The 18,413-nt window shown below is 42.8% G+C and overlaps 1 protein-coding gene and 1 long non-coding RNA gene across 5 annotated transcripts in view; one reads left to right on the plus strand and one right to left on the minus strand.

Annotated features, from left to right (window-relative positions):
- PARD3B (par-3 family cell polarity regulator beta) overlaps window positions 1-18,413 on the minus strand; it is a 2,086,630-nt gene that overhangs the window by 1,947,579 nt on the left and 120,638 nt on the right. The gene's annotated exons all lie outside the window — the stretch shown is intronic.
- The window catches only part of LOC146858173 (uncharacterized), a 44,221-nt gene that overhangs the window by 9,863 nt on the left and 15,945 nt on the right, over window positions 1-18,413 (plus strand). Inside the window, exon 4 of one of the 4 annotated variants that reach the window (XR_014979997.1) lies at window positions 8,475-8,689. The exons of 2 other annotated variants lie outside the window; for them this stretch is intronic. This is a non-coding gene — a long non-coding RNA (uncharacterized LOC146858173). The remainder of the gene's footprint in view (window positions 1-8,474; window positions 8,690-18,413) is intronic. One more of the 4 variants, XR_014979998.1, reaches the window with a different exon arrangement.

Here is an 18,413-nt window from a genome sequence, read left to right on the forward strand (position 1 = left end):
TACCAAGAAAGCTTTAGAGCAAAGTTAGCCGGCTCCTCCAGAAGGGACCCCAAATAGAGAGGTATATATCAAATATGGTATTTGTTCCATAATGTACGGTTCATTGTGGAACAAATACACAAAGAAAGAGTCCATTTTACAATGGCCAGTGAATGGGTCATTCGATTCTAAAAAGGTTCAATATGTAGAGCAGTGTTTATTTAAAAGAAAGAGTAGACAGGATATGTTTGATTGTTTGTGTATGTGGGATAAGGAAATGAAGGAAGGAATAGAAAAGGAAGATAGAGAACGTCAATTAGAGGTAAATGGCCAGTATCCTTTTAGGCGCCCTATCTACCGACTAATTAATACGTCTCAGGAGGATTGCATCCTATTAAAATGTTCCCCACCACTGTATAAAATTCCACACTCTTACTGTTATTCTACATTCTATCCTGGCCCCTACCCTCTTGCTTCCTCTTTTTGTTTTGCGTATCCTTGTGATCACAATCCCCTGGCGCAAACTTCAATGACTCCACCCAACCACTATGATGTCCCGTTGCTTTGTCATTACATTTTCACCATTCAAATCCACAAGCATACTGCACTGAATTGTGACATGTTGCTGCCATATGGCTGTGTGTAACAAATGTGACAAAATTGTGACAGGTCTACATTTCTTTTTCCTAAAACAACCAAACCAGGTGAAGATGGATTTCGGAGGCCTAACTGCCACAGTTTGATAGGACTTTAATTTATTTTGGCCAAGTTTAGTTTTTCGATCTGTTCTTTGGCAGGCAGAGTATTTCATAGATTCGACACAGTGATGGAAAAGGTCTTGTCACGAGCAATTTGCTTATATGTGGTGAGCGGGCCAATCTAAGTGGTGAGCACCATTTCAATGTATGTTCGAGTAATTTAGAAGTACCCTGGAACCGTTGAAATAACTAGAACTTAGATTTGTTGTTGATGATGTAAGCTTGGGTAAGGACACTTTTTTTTGTCACTCACTGGACGGCCACGTTAGAGACAGTAGACGCATTAGCATCTCTGGTGGCACCACCGTGGCCCACTTTGTAGAATTTATAGTTCCGTATGCACTCTGTGTTCGCACTCCTCACCCCTGCATAAATATTTGTCCTGTCTCGTAATGAAAACGATAAACCAGCGCATACTGAAAGCGAGGCTCACAATATAGTCGTCGCTGCTAATTTTGGAAACGTGAAAGTGATCTGTGCATCTGCGACCCAGAGCACGTGACGTTTTAGTGATACATCTGCCGCCGGTTAGATGGGCTTTACACCTGCTGCTAAATGTAAACTTGTTTTACCTCAGAAAAGCCTGCCTAGTAGCAGGCCCCTTGCAACTGTCAGGATGTTTATATAGACGTGCTGCTGGATAACTTTACCAAAATACATGCAGCCCGTTGCCTGTTGGCAATGGTAAATAATTAGGCCTTTATTCAGCCCCTCGCTGAGCGATCTCATTACTGCGGAAGCTGCAGTTGGCCTTTCCCTCACTGAACCTTGCAAATGTGTACACGTCACCGCACCGCGCAGCAATGCGTTTCAGTTTAATTGCGACATTAAGATGTTCAAATTATTATAAAGTCATAAGTTGAAAAAAAAAAGTGTAAACTTTGCATGCAAAAATTCTGATTCACGAACTCGCAAGCAGCAGATGTTTCCATGCTACCACAAACTTGCACGGAATATCGATAATGTTCTGTCACCATAAGTGATAATGAGGTTAGAGAAGTAATTCTCATTGATTTTGCTTTTGCAGCCAATCCCCAACATTTGGATTGTCCTGTGGACACTTGCTTGCATGCCTGCATGAAGGGGCGATTTTCTCGTTAAGAACATTATTCACGAGAAGGAAAAATTAAAAACATTGAAATTTCACATTAAACCTAACTCTATACCGGAGGGTTTTCTGCACTGCAGGTATTCTGCGCCTGTGATGTTAGATAATATTGCTGCGCCCCCAGTTGAAGTATGATAATCATGGAATTATCTGCCTCATAAGTGGGCCTTCTGTGAATAGGGATAGGAGTAGGAAATCTCGAGATGTTGCAGGTTCTCCTAAGTCAGTGGTATATTCCGATTTTTTTTGTGATTTGCTCTTGACACCTTTTTGTGGGCTCATGGAGAAGCCTTCCATGCTGCTCTAATTGTCGTTCTTTATGGGTCTAAAATTGTCTCCTTCTCAGAGGAGTTTGACTGGCTAACCATTGACCCTGTGCTTTCCTGAGGAAGTCTTCCCGGACCATACGATCCCTGATGCATCTAGATATCTGCTTCGATCCAGGAAGAAAGACACTTCATCGCAGAAAGAGACTGTTTGAGCCACTGTCCTGGGTGGTTAAAGACTGGCTACAAAGGGGTTTAGTCTTTTAGTTACTACTCATCTCAACGTTAGTGAAGAAACCAACGCCTGCCCAGGACCTTAGGGCACCATTTGTTTTGTTGTTTGTCGATGAGATGAACATACCGGAGGAGAAGAAATCAAATGCTGCAAAGATTTGTAGCGGCTGTACAATGTTAATCACTGGGCTAACTTTGACTGCTGTCATCATTGTTGTGATAATGTGGGTTGTGGAGGAAGGAACTCCGGCTCGAAACTTACTGTCCGCTATACTCTTGTCCCCAAGGAACATTATTACTTCACTCTTCCCTGTCATGAAAAGAAGAACAGAATGTCATATCTCAATAACACTTTCATACAAATGTTGCATCATACTCATAATGCTATGAACACTATCAACTGCTGGGTATGTGGAATGATGCCAGCCCATCAGAAGAAGGGAGGAACGCCTTTCATTCCCTTGCCATTCTTACATAATGGCTCCTGTAGAGCCTGGTTCACACTGTTGTGGGCCTCTGAAATCAGTAATATTACTCTAGCTGATGTAGGAGGACTTAATGTGCAATTAAACAAGGTTTGTTACCCCGATGAGGAAGAGGACCCACAAGCCAAAGGAACTGTATGGGAAATGGAGGAGTATCACAAAGGATATTCCTCCACAAGCTATGTTTTCCCCAACACTCGAACGGCCAAGTGTAACAGGCCTCTTTGTGTGAGCAGTTTTGGCAGTACCCCAGTGGGAAAAAGGGACTGTACTACAGTATTGAATATCACTGGAACGAACAATAGCAGTTTTCTATCCTCACATAACACTTATTTCATTTGTGGAAGTAAAGGTTACTATCATCTACCAATTGGATGGTCTGGAATATGCTATGTGTCCTTCTTGCTTCCTCCTGTGTTCTTAGCACCTGCATCTTATCATAAAGATCAAAAAATGTTAATGACCTTTCCTTGAACCGATTCAAAAGAACTATAAATAATGATGAAGTGGATCAAACTGACACTGCATTACAGCAATATGTTGACTTTAATTTGGGACTCTTTTTCTTTGTTGGTGCAGCTTTGAATAGTAGGAAAATTAGACGCTAAACCCGAGTGGTAGAGGCTGTGGCTAATGAAACAGCAATGGCTCTTGGAAATATTACAGAAGAACTCCAAATTACTGTTCGCCTTTTCACTCTGCTTGTGCCATCTATTTTAGTTGACCTCCTGACATGGCTAAGCAATGTACATTCCGGGGGGGTTTGTAGCTGCCAGTGCATCTGGTCTTAGATGTTATCTGTTGACTGTTTACTGCTGTCATAAGCATTCTTTGCCCCCTCCCAATTTCCTGACCATGTAGTCATCTATCTGCCCTTGTTTGCTGATAGCTATTTCTAAACTTGTTCTTTCCATTTCTGTCCATGTGCTTACATTGCAACAAAGCTGTATATAAGGACAATGGTTTGTGAGTTCAGTGTACCTCCTCCTGCAACACTTGAGAGTGTTGTGTGGACGTGGTCCCACTCATGAGTGATTAATAAACTTGTTACTTTATTTCAACTCCAGTGCCGATCTCTTTTTGTTAGTCTTTGGACCCATGGACAAGAGGGTAACCCTGCATCAGTGTGCTCACTTTTGGGTACATTTCCACAGTAGCTAGCAGCACCAGTAGGCCACACACGTGGGGCCAGTGGGAAAGAAGCACCTGTCTGCTAAGAAACATTTTGGCGACCTGCACTGCTTTACTTTCATTAATTAAGCACTCACATCGATCTACTATGTCTAGGATGGCATGTGCCAAGGCGCTGGATACAAGTCTGGCAGGAGAAGAGCAGGAGTCAGCAGCTGAGCATTGCTGAAGCAAAGGGGAGAGCAATTCCCTAAATAACTGGCAGCATAAAACCCTCAGTGTTCCAATGCATTAAATTCAGGCAAGCAGATTGGTTAGTTGCATAGCATTAACGATGGAGCCACAATTGCTCGTGAGACGGTGCAAATTATAGAGCAGAGTGAATAAAGAGAAAATAATTATTATGATGCATTTCCGATTTAGGACCGGATTACAGGAAAAGGTTCTGGGTGCAATGCACCTTAAAATGCAGGTACATGCTAGGAATTCCCACAGCTGCTTTGTTTGAGAGCTCAGGTACGGCTCCCTTCTTGAGGAGTTGCTGTGGTGCTGGAGATGAGTGGCTTTAAGGAGGACTTCTTCCTGTGCCGTGATACACCAACCAGAAGCATTGAGCTCAATGGGGCAATTCCCCTGCCTTTTGGATGTGACAGTCAATATGTCATTCTTCTACTGTTGAAGGCTTTCAGCATAAACAAGGGTGATTTGAGGCAAGAGTAGAGATGGTGTGCTCCTCAGAAGGATGGGCTAAGGGAATGCCCTGTCCCACATGCATATGACAAAGGGCATTGCATGGGAGTTACCCACTTGGGAGCATCACCACTTTGGTTGATATGCTGAGGACGCAGAGTGATAGCGGAGTGTCAACGAAGGGTGCACTCCATGAGCTTGAGGTGGCTCCTAAACTCCCTTTGGAGGAGCAGAGCCTTGCAGCCTAAACACGCCAAGCTGGCATTAGGGCCGAATGATAATGAACAGAAGAATCCGAGAAAGAAACAAGTTTTTTGTGCCTCCAACCTTCATTTTCCAACCATGTATTAGAGCCATGATACAAGAGGAAGTATCTTGTTTGTATTGTAGTTAAAGACATAGATGGGCATGAAGAGCGACTTTATGAGTCAAAAGGGTATATTGAAATGAAAGTGACCTCAGTTTGAGGGGCTCTGGAAAAGTTCAAGACAAGGTTGCTAAAGAATTAAGCATAAGTATACACCTTGGAGATCGTGTAAATGGATGCCTGAGAGGAAAACGCAGATGACTTTCAAAACAATGTGCACTTATCTCAACAGGAGTCTAAGGAGGAACAACTGGATAATGTAGTGGGCGAACAAGCTTGAGAACTCTGTGGGTACCACTTTTAGCTGAGGTCAAGAATATTAGAACCAAGGTCCATCAATCCAGTAAGAAGAGGTGCTCAATCTGGAATCTTAGTGTCAGGTCCAGGTGATCAGGTCCCTTAGGTTGCCAATGAGGTGTCAACATGGGAGGGTGCCCGAGTCATGCACAACACTGGCGGAACGGAGGGCCTGATTAAAAAAGCATCCACTAAGAGGGCTGATCACTATATTTCAGGTAAGAGAGTATTTCCAGACAGGAGCCAGGAAACCAGAGACTTTTTTAAATGACATGGCTCTAATGGGGTAGGTGGCCCCCATGTGTTCTGACATGAATGGCAAATCTAACGTTTGACTGAGTAATTTACCTGATATATTTTAATGCCTACATGAGAGAGTGTGGGAAGTGCCGAGAAGGGTTCTATGGTTGGTCTAGGACTGGTATTATATTATGGCGTTCTCTCTTGATCTGTGGGGTTCCTTAAAGAAGTTCCCCTTTTTCCACTGCTTCCCCCATTCCCATTTGCCTCTTAGTCAGTTCCTGAGGAATTGCTAAACGTGCAGATAATCTTCGAGTTCTTCTCAGGCATTGGTATAATACAAGTGCAGGCCATTATTGTGGTTTTCTTGTTCTTGATACCATGCCACTATGAGATATTATTTATTTTACAAAACAAACAAGTTTATTAGCACAACGTATTTTAAACCCATTTAACAAATATGTATACCAATAATTTACATTTCTGTAAGTTGCATAAAAAGTGTACCAATGCAATGATCAGTTCATGAAATTCTAAGCAACTTAAAACTGATTTACAACATCATGACTGCGAATGTCAGATTTAAGAACTAAATAACATCCCCACTTCATATATAGTGATTAACATATTAAAAAGTCTAATTAAATACGACTAAGATCAGTCGTAGCATCCAAACAACAAATACACAGATTACCTTGAACTTTCACCTTATCAGCTTCATTTGGTAGAGTCCAATTGGGATTGATACCAAGCCACAATTTTAAAATGTCATTTCACAATATAGGATCTGGCAGTTTTGTAACATAAGGACTCAGTCACTGGCAAGGACACAACCCAACCACTGGCAAGTTAGGCTAATAGATGGATGAGCCTGCAAACAAATATTATCCATTGATAATGATTGGGAGATAGCTGAAGACCACAACATATTTATCTTGAGAGGCAGTGAGATACCAATGTCATTTGGATCTATTATAACTAATGCTCACAGCTGTACACAACTTTTCAACCAACAGGCAAATCAATTTGACCCAGCTCCACCCTAACCGCTTGGAGCCCAGTACTTGCTGGCAGACCTTCTTTAACAGCGGCACCTCTAGCCCTTCCCAATCTACTGAAGGATCTAACCTGAGCAGAGCTCCCTAATAGTAAAGAGGGGTTTCTTTAAACTGAACTACCTTCAGCAGGGATACCCATGGAAGCACACCAATCTATAAATTAAATCAGGAATGAGCATTAGTTGTGGCTTGTTAAACTATCTGCGATGCTCTCACTTGATTTTGCCAATTCTTATTAGAGGCAAATCCAATCCTTAGATATTTAAACTAATACACTTGCTCTAATTTGGAAACCCAAAACAAGATGGAAAGTTTTGTAGCCTTGAAAGAGAACACCATTGCCTTGCTCTTATCTAAATTGATGGTTAATTTGTTTTGCTGATAACAGTTCTCTAACACCATTAACTTACACTGTAAACCAACCTGGGAATAATCCATTATTATGAGATTGTCAGTTAGTATGAGATTTGTGCGTCAATAACAAGTAACTGAAAATTAAAATACAGACACACTTTCTGGTGAGATGACTGTGGCTTTTGGACTTATGTTGGCACTTTTTGGTGTAGTTTTGCTGGAGAGTTATTACAGGTAACTTTGCAATTTAGGACCAGGTTTGTGATATAACGAGACATCTAGGGGGATAATTCCAGGACGACATTAAGACCCTTTGATAATGGGATGTGTCAACGAAGGGTGCACTCCATGAGCTTGAGGTGGCTCCTAAACTCCCTTTGGAGGAGCAGAGCCTTGCAGCCTAAACACGCCAAGCTGGCATTAGGGCCTAATGATAATGAACAGAAGAATCCGAGAAAGAAACACGTTTTTTGTGCCTCCAACCTTCATTTTCCAACCATATATTAGAGCCATGATACAAGAGGAAGTATCTTGTTTGTATTGTAGTTAAAGACATAGATGGGCATGAAGAGCGACTTTATGAGTCAAAATGGTATATTGAAGTGAAAGTGACCTCAGTTTGAGGGGCTCTGGAAAAGTTCAAGACAAGGTTGCTAAAGAATTAAGCATAAGTATACACCTTGGAGATCGTGTAAATGGATGCCTGAGAGGAAAACGCAGATGACTTTCAAAACAATGTGCACTTATCTCAACAGGAGTCTAAGGAGGAACAACTGGATAATGTAGTGGGCGAACAAGCTAGAGAACTCTGTGGGTACCACTTTTAGCTGAGGTCAAGAATATTAGAACCAAGGTCCATCAATCCAGTAAGAAGAGGTGCTCAATCTGGAATCTTAGTGTCAGGTCCCTTAGGTTGCCAATGAGGTGTCAACATGGGAGGGTGCCCGAGTCATGCACAACACTGGCGGAACGCTTCTCTGTGTTTTTTACACAGAGAAGACTTTTCGAGTAGGACCCTCAGCCGTATGCCCAAAGGGAGTCTCTGACCAGTAAACTAGTATTGGTGTAGGAAAGTGCTTGAGAAGGTTGGGCAATCCTTCTGTAGTTTTTACCTGAATTTATTCCTTGCTGTGTTAACATGTGATAGTAGACTGTGTACTGTAATAATGTGTAGGGTCACGTGTTAGGGATATTTTCCATATAAACGTGAAGAAATTATTGTTGCAATACATGTGTGTTTAACTGAAAGCATTAACGTGCATCATTTGTGTATGAGGCTTACAATTATTTATGTATTGGATGTGCTCATGTAACTTGTTGAGTTACAAATGCTTAGTAAAATGTACTTTTATATGTGGTATCATAAGGCTTACGTGCTATTCTCTTATGTTGGCCAATTTCTGTAGGCCTGAAATGCATTCTCCCTGGAAGCTCTCATATTAGAGCGATAATAAGCTGAATTTCATGTTCATGTTGAATTTGTTTTTTTTCACATTTTCTGTTGCAGGTGGAGAAATTCATCTTTGTTAGTTAGAATAACGCTTTTGTTTTAGGAGTTAGGCTCGGGGAGGAGAGGATACATTTGTACAAGGAGTGCTGATAATGTGAGACAGTGTTCTTTCTCACTGGAGAAGGGCTGGGAATCAAGCTCATCGAGCCAGAGGCTGGGAGTGTCGAAACAGAGTGGAAAATCACCTATGACGAGTTGTCCAGCTGCATGAGGTGATCGGACAATGTGTGTTTTATGATTTTGGAATTAGGGACAGTGCCTTGGGGGTTGAGTTAGGAGAAGAGAGGAGATCGATGGAGGGAGGAGCATCTTAGAATGAGCTCTTTAGCCTTAGGCTACTTGACCCATACAACGTGAGTGTACTTCTTAGGAAGTCTTCACGTGCAGACGCCTTTTCCTAAACTTGCATAGGGAATGCCAAGTAGGGATGTCACGCTAGTGGTAGTCTAGGGACAGACAAATGCTTTATACTTACGAACCTTCAATGAAGTCTGATCTTGACGTGGGGGCACTTATTGCCTGCGTTCTGATATTGGAATTTGTCATTCTTTTCATGCTCCAAAGACTGAATTTCTCACGCAGGTTCAGCTTTGTATTAGTTCTGATGTATTTCTACAAGCACGTTTTGAGGTGCCTGTATGCTCAGTTGTTTCTGGCTGTGTGTTTGCTTTGTTTGCCCTAAGTTGGCAGGGTATGCCCAGACGTGGGACCCTCGCTCACTTTGCCACTGGATTCAAGCTAGCTTGGCTGAAGAGAGGTGTTACCCCGAAACCGGTCCCAGGACGCTTGTTTCCGGTCCAGGGAAGACCTGGCTTGGCAGTTTGGGCTGGACTGCTCCCATGAGAAACAGGGCCAAGATTGATTTGCATCTATCTGTGTCTGAACTGGGGTGGCAAAGTGAGCTAAAGACCGATGATGGATTAAACCCAGATCTGTGACTGGGGATGACTGACTGAAAAGTGTCAGCACTCCGTCCATCATCTCCTTGTGTTTGCTTTGTAATAAACCCACTAACCTGGAACTTGGAGTCTGTGATTCTTCGGAGTCATGATCTTTTGTGCTGGTGAGTCCGACCTAATGAGTTATTTCTCCCCTCTAAACTTCTGAAGCAGGGACAAACGGTCCATTGACCGAGGATCCAGAGTACACTGACCGAAGGGAACCCAGCCCCATCAGTATCATGTGCGCAAGTCACCCGTTTCAGAGGTAAAGACACTGAATTGCTCATGTTCAGGGCATTTGATGGCCATGCAACAAAACGCAGCTACATTCACATGACAGGAATGATGATGGAGCCTGGTGATATTTTTGTTGCTTCTTAAATACTTCAGTGATGTATTTTCTGCAACCCAAGTGTCATTTTTCAGTGGTGACATTTTGCAAAAAATTCGATTAACTATCTACAGACATAAAACGAGCTGCAAAGGCTGCTTTATTAACGTCCTCGGGCTGTATTATCAACATCCATCAGTGTACCATTTCAGTATTCAAAGATTATATGACATTTTACACATTTCCAGACACGTTATTCCTACCGGGCTGGATCATTCATCTCTGTATAGCCGGGGTGTTTGGAAGGCCTTCTGAGACAGGTTCATTATTGCACACAGCTCCAATTTAGCTTACATTAAAACTGCATAAATTTGAACCCCCTCCGGATGCGAGTTGCAAAACAAAAGACTGAAATTAAACCGCAGAGGCAAAAGTGGTAGAAAGATGTGACCAAATGTGGCACGTGGAGCACAAGCATGAATTGCTCAAACACATGGGCTATACGCAGGGCCACTAGTCTGATTTTACGGTCGCGGCTTATCAGCAAAATTATGAACTTACTGTATTTGCCACATAATCCATCATCTGCTGCATTATCTGCATATTTTAACAACAAAAAATATGTTTCTAGCACAAAAGGGTGAAGAGATGCATTAATCTGATGTGCAGTGCAGTGGAATGTTGATCACAAAGTTTGACTGGTTACCTTTTATTTGCTTATTTGGATGTCAGACTGATACTAATGAGGTGAAACCTTTGGCCACATAGTGTTAACATGAGCAAAAATTGTGAAATAATTAAGTAATTGTATTGTATAGAATTGTAATTGCATTTACATAGCACTTTCTACCCAGACGAGGCGTCGAAACGCTTTTTCAGCGAGTAGCACGCTACTTCAGAACCCATAAAGGATTAGCGTTGAATTAGTATGGAGAAATATGAAAGTAATTTGAGTGGTGGATAGGTTAGTCACTTATTTGGATTCAGAAGGATAGCGGAGGGGTAGAAGAGTGAAAAAGGTTTGCATTTATGTAGCGCTCGTTACCCCTGATGGGATGTTGAACCACTTTTTTGGTGAGTAGCACGCTTCCCCGGAACCCATAAAGGATTAGTGTTGAATTAGTATAGTGAAATATGAAAGTAATTTGAGTGGAGGATATGTTAGTCAGTTATGTGGATTGAGAAGGGTAGCGGAGGGATAGAAGACGGAAAAAGGTTTGCATTTATATAGTGCTTCCTACCCTCGATGAGGTGTTTGTGAGTAGCACGCTACTCTGGAACCCATAAAGAATTAGTGGTGAATTAGTATAGTGAAATATGATATTCGAGAAGTGGACATGTTAACCTGTTATTTTGATTGAAAAGGATAGTGGAGGGATAGTAGAGTGAAAAATTTAGACTTTTTTCTGGAGGTTATAGCAGTGGGAGGAGGCTTGTGATGAGCAAAAAGGGATGCGGAGTGGAAGAGTCACAGGGAAGAGTTTAGAAAGGCTTGTTTTGGCTATCGGTATAGTAAAAGAGGTATCTGATGATGCAAGGAGGGGTAGAGTAGGGCAGAGTCTAGAAAGCGTTATTTTGGGGAGCATAGTAGTGGTATGGGGTTTGGGATGAATGAGAGGAAGGATATATTGATAGACGTATAGGGTGAGAAATAGGGTAGTGCATTGGAAAAAGTAGCAGAAAGAGGTTTGAGATGAGTCAGAGAGATGAGGTCAAAGATATATTGAGAGAGGTATAGGGTGAGAAATAGCAAAGTGCATTGGATATGCTGGATTAGAAGAAAGTAATAAATATATAGATCTATAAGTCCATGGGAAGTATATAGAAGCATAAAGGATGTAAGTATATGTACATTAAAGATATTGATAGAGGTATAGGGTGGGAAATAAGGTAGTGCATTGAATATGCTTTTTTAAGAGAAAAGTAATAAATATATAGATCCAAGTACATGGAAGGAATATAGATGCATAAAGGAAGTAAGTATATGTAGATTAAAGATGCATTATTCTACATGTTTATACAAAGCAATACACATATATAGGTACATATCTATAGTACAAATAAATGCTTATATACAGAGGGATATGCTTTATATTTCTGTTTGCATATGGTGCTTATGTGGAGATGAGCCAATTCTTGAGTAGTTTTCTGAAGATAAGGTGGTTGTCCGTGGATCTTATGTTAGGGGGTAAAGAGTTCCATAGTTTGGCTGCTTGAACAGGGAAGGATGTGCCACCCATCTTTTTTTCTTGTATCTTGGGATTTTGAGGCGAGGTGCCACTCTAGAGCAGAGGTTCCTTTGTTGAATGTGTTTGGTGATTTTATTCCTGATGAAGGGTGGTCCCATTCTATATACTGCTTTGTGGGTGATACCAAGCAGCTTGAACATTGATCTCCTCTCAACCAGTAACAAATGCAGGGCTTTCAAGGCAGAGGAGATGTGGTCTCGTGGGTTGATGTGCAAGAGTAGTCTGGCAGCCGAGTTCTGAATCCGTTGTTGTCTTTTGAAAGTTGTTAAAGGTGATACGTGGTAGAGGCTATTGGCGTAATCAAGTTTGGACAGAACGAGATGGTAGCTTGGACCTTGTGTGGAAATCCCAAATGGAGGAAGACTCGTCGTAGAGTTTTTATGGTAACAAAGCATGATCTTGCTAGTTTGTCCAATTGGGCATTCATCGATAGCTTGGAGTCCATACTTCCTTCAATACTTTAGGCAGTGATCCCAGATCATTAGGTCAGACGGCAAACAGCTAATAATGTTTCCAATCGCCACAAATGAGTATTTCTGTTTTGGAAGCATGCAATTCGAGATGGGTCCAAGTCATTCATTGATCCACGGCTCTGGGACAACTGAAATTTGGAGAGTTTCCAATGTCTTTGGGGCATTCCAGTTGAAGGAGCATTTGTGTGTCATCTGCAGAGTTATAGAACGTAAGGTGAAACTAATTGATCCGTACCGGTAATGACTTCATGTAGATGTTGAAAAGCATGGGCGAGATGATAGAGCCTTAAGGGACCCCAGCTTTTGTGGAGTACGGTTTGGACGAGAAAGGTGGGGTATGGATGACATTAGTTCTGTTTTGAAGGTAGGAGGCGATCTAGTCTAGAGCAGTTTCCTCTATGCTGGCTTTGTAGCGTCTTTGTATCAGAGTGCCATGGTGACAGTGTCAAAGGCACCCGAGAGGTCTAAGAGAAGTAGCGCAGCAACCACACTGCGGTTAACGGTGTTCTTTAGGTCCTCCCAGATGGCAAGGCGGGCAGATTCTGGGCCTCTTCCCGGATGGAATTCTGTTTGGAAGTCTGAAAGTATGGCAATCTCTCCAATGAATTGTGACATCTGGGCAAACACTGCTCTTTCTATCAGTTTGCCCAGGAAAGGTCCATTTGTGATGGGTCTGTAGTGGTCAGGGTTCTGTGGGTCCAAGTTTGTTTTCTTCAGTAAAGGGCGTATATAAGACTTTTTGAGTTCTTCTGGAAATATTCCGGTAGTTAAGGAATCATTGATGATTCTTCTTACTGGAGTGGCAGCAGAGGTTGTTAGAAGAATGGTCTTGAAAGTTTGCGGTGGACACAGATCAGAAGGGCTGCCGGTAGGCCTGCTTGCTTTGACCAGGTCCATAAATTCATCGAGGGAAATGTGTTGGAAAGAACGGAGAGTTAGAGTATTCTTGGATTGTTGTTTTGTAAAAGGGTTAGTGCTTTGTCTCCGCTTTAAGTATGAGTCCAACGTGTCTGATTTGTCCATGTAATGATTTGCCAGCTTGACTGTGAAATCTTGAGTAATGGGATGAGGTCCTTCTAGGCAGTTTGGTTTACGAAATTAATTGAGTATTTTATAGAATTCGTAATTTGCACATTTAGCATTTTGAATTCTGTTACATTTTCTTTGCTTTTTTGATAGCAGACATGTGTAATCTGTTAATTTTCTGTAGGCAAAGTTTGTCTTGTTTGGCATTTATTTTGAGCCAGGCCTGTTGCAGCTTTCTAATTTGTTGTTTTATGTCTCTATTTCTCCAAGGTGATTGTTTTCTTTTGTTCTGTTGTGTTGTTTTGAGTGGTATCTGGATATCAAAAGCTACCTGTAGCCACTCATTTAGTTTTTTAACAAAATGTATTGTTTCCAGATCTGTACTGGATGTTAGTTGTGTTTCTAAGAGTTCCAAATTGAGTTTGTCGTAAAAATGCATACAGGGTGGTTTTAGGTGAGTTGCATAGTTTTGTTTTATGTTGGAAAGCAAGCAAATGGTAGTCTGAATATGTGACCAGAGTTATAGTTTGAAAGATAACTAGTTCGGTATTAGCAAAAATGACAACTAGGATGTGTCCAGCGATGAGTGTGGGTTTGTGGACGATCTGATGCAGGTTCAGTGCGTCTAGGCCAGTGATTATTGTTTTCGGAAGGGTCAAATTGGGTTTGTCAAACCAAATATTGAGGTCACCCAGAACGCATAGGTTGGAGTGTATTGTTATCGGGTTTGAAGCTGTGTCTAGAGGTGTGTCTGGGAATGTCGCCTTGCTAGGTAGAGGTCTGTAAAGGAGCAGGAAGTTACAGGAGGAAGACTGTGTAGGATTGCGTCTGGTGAGAAGAGCCTCACAATTCTTTATGGAGATGTCGTCAATTTTAGTCATATGTAATGTTTGCCTGAACACAACAGCTAGGCCACCTCCTTTTTTGCCTATACAATTTTGGGTGATCGTTTGATAGCCTAGAGGAATGGCTTCATGCAGGACTGGAGCCATATCATCTCCCAACCATGATTCAGTTATGAATAGTATGTCTGTTTTTGTGTCAGTGAGAAGGTCGTAGATGTGATGGGTTTTTTTTAGTGAGGGATCGAGCATTTATTAGTAGACAGTTAAGCAGTAAAGAGAATGCGCTTTGGTGACAGTGAAACTGTGTTTTGTAGAAGTGTTGTGTGGGTTTGTAGCAGGTGTGTTTTTAGTGCTGGTATTAGGTGTATTAGGATAGCAATGGTGTAGCTGTTCAGGTAACGTGGTCCTCGTTCAGCTGGCTAAGAAGGCATTTTGACGGGTCTATGTGCATAGGTGGTGGAGACGGTGTTTGAGAGAGAGTTGGTGTGCTGTGTTGTTGTTGTGGAGTAACTTTGTTATGCAGACATGGAGAAGCAAAATTGTGATGTGTGGCATGTTGCTTATATTATTCAGAAAAAACCACAATACGGAAACCGCCCTCCGCCGCAACAGACGACATAAGCACCCTACTGGACAAAGGAGAAACCGCAGCCCTCATCCTCCTCGACCTCTCTGCGGCATTCGACACAGTCTCTCACCACACCCTAATACGCAGACTCCACGACGCAGGAATCCAAGACAAGTCCCTCGACTGGATCCGCTCCTTCCTCTCTGGCAGAATGCAGCGGGTCATACTCCCCCCTTTCCTCTCGGACCCTACACCTATGGAGTCCCCCAGGGGTCCTCCCTCAGCCCTACGCTCTTCAACGTCTACATGGCTCTGCTCGCCCCCATTGTCAGAACCTACAGACTCAACATTGTGTCTTACGCAGACAACACCCAACTCATCCTCTCCCTATCCAACGAACCCAACACCGACAGACACAACTTTCGAGAAGGCATGGAAACCGTCGCCAAATGGATGAAAAACAGCTGCCTACAACTAAACACCAACAAAACGGAAGTACTCATCATGGGCCCAAACCCCGACGCCTGGAACGACACCTGGTGGCCACCCATCCTCGGAAGCCCACCCACCCCCACGGACCACGCACGCAACCTGGGAATCATCCTGGACTCAAAGCTCAAAATGGACCACCAGATCAACTTTGTCTCGTCCTTCTGCTTCCACAGCCTCTGCCTCCTATGTAAGACCTTCAAAGGGATCCCCTCAAACACAGAAAGACCGTCACTCACGCCCTGGTCACCAGCAGACTCGACTACAGCAACGCACTCTATGCCGGAATAAACAAAAACCTCACCCGCAAGCTACAGAACATCCAAAACGCCACATCAAGACTGGTCCTCAACCTGCCAAAACACTGCCACATCTCCCAGCACCTGCACACACTCCACTGGCTCCCCATCGAAGCTAGAGTCACCTTCAAGATGCTAACCAATGCTCACAAAGCCCTCCACGACATCGGACCAGCATACCTGAACAGCCGACTCAAATTCCACGCACCCCAAAGGACCCTACGATCAGCTCAGCTCTCCTACGCCGTGGTCCCCCATGCCAGAAAGACCAGATCGGGAGGCCGCTCCTTCTCCTTCCTCACGGCCAGAGCCTGGAACGACCTTCCACTCCACCTCAGATAGACATCGATCCCCATCTTCACAAGAAACCTCAAAACCTGGCTCTTCAACAGACCCCTCCTTGATGGACTGGAACCTGTGACCCCCTCCCACCACCACCCTCCAGCGCCTTGAGACCCTTACGGGTGAGTAGTCATGCTAAACAGACACCTGATTGAAACACTTGATTGTTTCTGTGTGTTTAGGGCGGAATATGTAGGAGTTAGGGGTGGTGGTGGTACAGCTTGTGGGTCATGTAGTAAGATTCTAAATTGTCCAATGGATGAGAGGCGGTCAGAAGATAGTTGCTGTATGTGTGTTCGGTGTGGTGGAAGAGAGAAAGCTTGGCATTGTAGTTTGTTCATTTGTGTAGTTTGAAAGGTGGGTGTATGATTGTATTTTGTGACTGTAAGTATTATGAGGTGTTGCGCTTGAGAGATTTTGTAGTGCTGGTGTGCGTGATTTGTTTTGTTTTTGAGGAGTAGTGAAAAGAGGTGCTGATGTATTTGTTTTATGAGATGGATTTGTTTGTAGAGTATGGTTTACGAGTAGAAAGTGTAAGGTAAAGGGGGTGGTGATACGTTTGTGATTAGAGTGTATGTTGTGTGTAGGAGGTGATGAAGTAAAATTGAGACTTTCTTAGACTTGTTTGCTGCAAGAGTTAAAATGTGTGGTGCTGTGGAGTGTAAGTGTTTTGTTGTTGTGTTATTGTGGTAGAAAGAAGAGGGGGTGTTGGTTGGACAAATGATGGAAGGCTGAGTATAGGTTTGTTATTGATAAAAGAGGGGTCTGTTAGGAGTAATTAGAGTGGGGAGTGTGTGTCTGGATGGGATGCATTTAAGTATGGTATAGAGTTTGGTTGCGTTAGTGATGAGGGGATTGGTTAGTGGTATAGGATAGAGTTGAGTACTGTTTGTAGGTGATGGTGGAAATGTGTTGTAGCTGCGATAGAAGGGTATTTAGGGGTGGTTTCTGTGCTTTTGTAGTGTGTGCTGGTACATTGATTTGTGCATAGGGTAGATTTGTAGTAGATGTGTGGAGTACATTTGGTTTGAGTGTGTTACTCTGTTTGTGGATGTGGATGGTGTAGAGTGGGTATTACTGAATCAGAAAATGGGCAGCATTCCTGGCCCTAGTCCTGACCAGTCTCAAACAGGCACTCGCCCTTGTCCTCTCCACCCTTCGCCTCGACACCCGGGTTGAGACGCCCTAAACACTACCCTTTTAATAGCCCTAGTAATTAGGTGACCCCTTCAGCCAATGGAAACCCTAGACCTAACCCTAACCAATCACAACACTAGTCCTCTAAACTCTAGAACCAATAGGAGACCAAGACCTTACAGCCAATTATAGCCCTAGTCCAAGCACTCAATCAGGCACAAAACCCAAATCCTTACGTCCAATTGAAGCCCTAACCCTAGTCCTAATCCTAGTCCCAATAACCAACCACACAGGAAACCCTAATCCCTACTTCCAATAGAAAGCATAACCCTAGTCCTAGTTCCACACCTAGTCCAGCAACCAGTCACACAGGAAATTCTAATCCCTACTTCCAATAGACAACCTAACCCTAGTCCTAGTCCCAACCCTAGCCCCAGCAACCAGATGTGCCACATAATTTTCCTTTTCTTGCAGAATACTTTAGTAAACCCTGCTGCATTATTTGGTGCTTCTTTGTCCCATAATTTCATTGGCCCAGGCTATAGGATTAAGGATTTCCTTTTTAGGGTAGCAATAGAAAAGAAACATATTTCAAGTACCAGAAGCCCCATAGGTTCACAAAATGCCTTCTTTAGGTATATCACCCGAAAATCAAGACACAGGTAGAAACTGTCACGATGCAAATTCTCCCCAGGAAACACATACCTTATAGCTATAGCCAAGACCATCCATGGGTGTTAATCACCTGAACTTTTAGGGTAGCAGAAGTGCTATCATGCACCTTTTGACCTTTGATGAGATCACAGAGTTGACTTGTGACCACCGTCTTAGCCTCCTATTTGATGTGCTATGGGCGAGGCATGGAGTTAAAAGTACAAAGAGAAAGAAAGCAGAACTCATGAGGCCCTAGATATTTTCAATTCTTGGTGCTACCCTTGACTTCCCCAAATCGATGTCCATGAAGTCCTCAGAATTGCATTATGTTCCATCTGGTTTCGTCAGAGTGAATGCTTTGCTTCTCCGAAGAAGGGACTACTTAATAAATATTTCCACAGCTACAAATCCCTCTTAACTCACTATTAATGCACCTTAAGTCGTGCAAGTAAATCTACATAATTGTATGCAACCAGTGGTAAATCTTTATTCTGATGGTAAAATAAATACAACCATCCGGAAAAGAATTGTCAACTAGGGTGGCAGAGGAAGGAATCCCTTGGCGAAAACCACTAAAGTGTT

Source organism: Triturus cristatus, chromosome 3_2 (assembly GCF_964204655.1).
Source record: "Triturus cristatus chromosome 3_2, aTriCri1.1, whole genome shotgun sequence".
Classification (NCBI taxonomy): domain Eukaryota; kingdom Metazoa; phylum Chordata; class Amphibia; order Caudata; family Salamandridae; genus Triturus; species Triturus cristatus.